Source organism: Moschus berezovskii, chromosome 7 (genome assembly GCF_049115385.1).
Source record: "Moschus berezovskii isolate FMDL1 chromosome 7, NW_MosBer_1.0, whole genome shotgun sequence".
Lineage (NCBI taxonomy): Eukaryota > Metazoa > Chordata > Mammalia > Artiodactyla > Moschidae > Moschus > Moschus berezovskii.
The window spans coordinates 19,744,637-19,748,484 of NC_142466.1; the positions used below are offsets into that span (position 1 = coordinate 19,744,637).

Consider the following 3,848-nt stretch of genomic DNA (forward strand, 5'->3'; position numbering starts at 1 on the left):
CACTTGACTTCACATTCCAAGATGTCTGGCTCTAGGTCAGTGATCACGTTATCGTGACTATCTTGGTCGTCAGAGCTTACTTAAAAAGGTGCCGGTGATATGCCTGGGGATACGCGTGTGACAGGGTCCTGGGCTGCTGTGCCCAACGGAGATTGTGTCAGAGACAATGTGGGTGGGTGCCTCTCCATCAGCCTCAGAAACAACCCACGTCAGCTTCAGACAATCATAACTGCCATCCCTCAGGGTGGGAACTGCATACACTCTAAATGTTATCACTCCCTCTAACAGTGGCAATGGGCAATGGGAAAACAAGGGAAGGAATGTATACACAATGACTTTTTTTTTTCCCTCGAGAACCATGAAAGCACTCACTTTTCCTTTACAAATGTGACATAGAATCTTGACTACAAAGCTACTCAGTGATCTCATCCTACCATTCACACAACTGTACATTCCTTCTCAGCAACATCAGGAGCCAATGATGCGGTCCCTGTGTACACAGAGATCTTTTACAGGACAGAAGTCCATAGACTGACGTATTACTGCTGCAGTCTCTAGAGAGGAGACCGAACCAGTCAATTCCTATGAATCTCAGTTGCCCAAAAAGAATCCAAGACTGGCAGGCGAACCCCGTAGGAGGGGCCCAGCCCTCCGACGCCTGTCAGGACCAGCTACTTAGTCTGGGAGCCCCGGGCGTAGGCCCAGTCAGCAGCAGCTCTGCTTAGGCTCCAAAGGCTCTCTGCAGTTTGAAGCACTTTCTGGCTGGCTGAAAGGTGGGCTTGCAGAAGGCAGGCTGGTGTCAGTGGATGGAATTCTTTGACTAATTTATATAAAGAGTTCGTTTATGTTTATCTTGTTCTTCACTCTGGTCCACACAAGGACTGCATGAATGTAGTTGGTGTAGTCCTTGACATCTCTCTCCATGACCTCTCTTACATCGATAAGATCACACTTATTTCCTGCAATGACAACTACAATGTTGGGTGGACCCTGCTGTCAAAGCTTTTTTCCCAATTCTTTAATGTTGAAAATGTTTCATGATGTCGTAAATAGTTATAGCTGCAGCCGAGCCTTGGTAGTACATTGGCGCTAAGGCAGGAAATCGTTCTCGTCCAACTGTATCCCAGATGAAGGATTTATGTAGCTCATTTTGGTACTGGAAAGTCTTGGTCATAAAAGAGGTTCCTATTGTTGGGTTGATGTTCGGATCAAAACTGTTTTCCACGAACCACCACACAATACTTGATATACATACACCTGTTTCCTCCAGCAGACACATTTTGAGCTACCTCAGCGCCATGGCCTGGGACCCCGGGGCGCAGGCCCACTGCCATCTTAAATTGACAGATAGGCTGGGCCCAGCACGAGTATTCCCCAGCGCCACCACCGCAAGGCCTAACCCTGGCTGCAGGGCATGCAGAAGCCACTGTGTCCCATTTGCTGACCCTTGGCCCAATCCGGCTGTTGCCAGCCACGCGGAGCCCATCTCAGCAGCCTGGACAGTTTCCCAGGTGCCACGACTGCTGCCATCTTGGGACAGCGGCCGGTCAGCTGAAGAGTGAAAGGAATTCTTAAGAGACATTTAGTCCATTTTGACACCTATGTAGTACAAAGAACACTTCCTCAAAGACGACACTGATATCCTCCTATGAGAAAGAGAAATGGTGGTAGAGGCATGTAATCAACTTTGTTCTCATCACTGTTTGGGATCTGTGTATGAAGCTGCAAGTTCCTTAGAGTTTCTGAGGCAATAGGATTGTAGGTAAGATCCAGGAATCTACAGTTTTAAAAGAAATTCATGCAAATAAATGAATTAATCCAGCTATTATATCTTCAAAGACAACAAAACAGACCACAGAGAAGGCAGAGTCTAAAAATATTTTTGAGTATGGCCTTCTTTTATTCTCAGTTCAGTTCAGTTGCTCAGTCATGCCTGACTCTGTATGATCCCATTGGCTGTAGCACGCCAGGCCTCCTTGTCCATCACCACCTCCAGGAGTATACTCAAAATCATTTCCATAGAGTCGTAGATGCCAGTCAACCATCTTATCCTCTGTCGTCCCCTTCTCCTCCTGCCTTCCATGTTTCACAGCATCAGGGTTTTTCAGATGAGTCAGTTCTTTGCATCCGGTGGACAGTGTATTAGAGTTTCAGCTTCAACATCCAGTCCTTCCAATGAATATTCAGGACTGATCACCTTTAGGATGGACTGGTTGGATATCCTTGCAGTCCAAGGAAATTTCAGGAGTCTTCTCCAACACCACAGTTCAAAAGCATCAATTCTTCGGCACTCAGCTTTCTTAATAGTCCAACTCTCACATCCATACATGACTACTGGGAAAACCATAGCCTTAACTAGATGGACATTTGATGGCAAAGTTAATATGCTGTCTAGGTTGGTCATATTTTTTCTTCTAAGGAGAAAGCATGTTTTTATTTCATAGCTACAGTCACCATTTGCACTGCTTTAAAGCCCCAAAAATAAATCTGTCACTGTTTCCACTGTTTCCCCATCTATTTGCCATGAGGTGATGGGACCAGATGCCATTATCTTAGTTTTCTAAATGTTGAGCTTTAAGCCAACTTTTTCACTCTCCTCTTTCACTTTCATCAAGAGACCGTTTAGTTCTTCTTCACTTTCTGCCATAAGGGTGGTGTCATCTGTATATCTGAGGTTATTAATATGTCTCCCGGCAATCTTGATTCCAGCCTGTGATTCATCCAGCCCTGCATTCCTCATGATGTACTCTGAATAAAAATTAAATAAGCAAGGTGACAATATACAGCCTTGACATACTCCTTTCCCTAATTGGAACCAGTCTGTTGTCCCATATCTAGTTCCAACTGTTGATTCCTGACCTGCATACAGCTTTCTAAAGAAGCAGGTCAGGTGGTCTGGTATTCCCATCTCTTTAAGCATTTTCCACGGTTTTTGTGGTCCACACATTCAAAGGCTTTCGCATAGTCAATAAAGCAGAAGTAGATATTTTTCTGGAACTCTTGGTTTTTCAATGATGCAATGGTTTTGGCAATTTGATCTCTGGTTCCTCTGCCTTTTCTAAAACCAGCTTGAACATCTGGAAGTTCATGGTTTATGTATTGTTGAAGTCTGACTTGGAGAATTTTGAGCATTACTTGACTAGCATGTGAGATGAGTGTAATTGCGTAGCAGTTTGAACATTGTTTAGCATTGCCTTTCTTTGGAATTGGAATGAAAACGGACCTTTTCCAGTCCTGTGGCCACTGCTGAGTTCTCCAAATTTGCTGGCATATTGAGTGAAGCACTTTCACAGCATCATCTTTTAGGATTTGAAATAGCTCAACTGGAATTCCATCACCTCCACTAGCTTTGTTCATATTGATTCTTTGTAAGGCCCACTTGACTTCACATTCCAGGATGTCTGGCTCCAGGTGAGTGATCATAAAATCATGATTATCTGGGTTATGAAGATCTTTCTTATACAGTTCTTCTGTGTATTCTTTCCACATCTTCTTAATATTTTCTTCTTCTGTTAGGTCCATACCATTTCTGTCCTTTATCGAGCCCATCTTTGCATGAAATGTTCCCTTGATATCTCTAATTTTCTTAAAGAGATCTCTAGTCTTTTCCATTCTATTGTTTCCTCTATTTTTTTGCACTGATCACTGAGGAAGGCTTTCTTATCTCTCCTAGCTATTCTTTGGAACTCTGCATTCAAATGTGTATATCTTTCCTTTTCTCCTTTGCTTTTGGCATCACTTCTTTTCACAGCTATTTGTAAGGCCTCCCCAGACAGCCATTTTGCTTTTTTGCATTTCTTTTTCTTGGGGATGGTCTTGATCCTTTTCTCCTGTACAATGTCACAAAC

General features: G+C 43.6%; 1 pseudogene; it reads right to left on the reverse strand.

Moving 5' to 3' along the window:
* Positions 1–705: 705 nt before the first annotated feature.
* On the reverse strand, positions 706–1,547 carry LOC129557088 (ras-related protein Rab-22A pseudogene; annotated as a pseudogene).
* Positions 1,548–3,848: the final 2,301 nt, after the last annotated feature.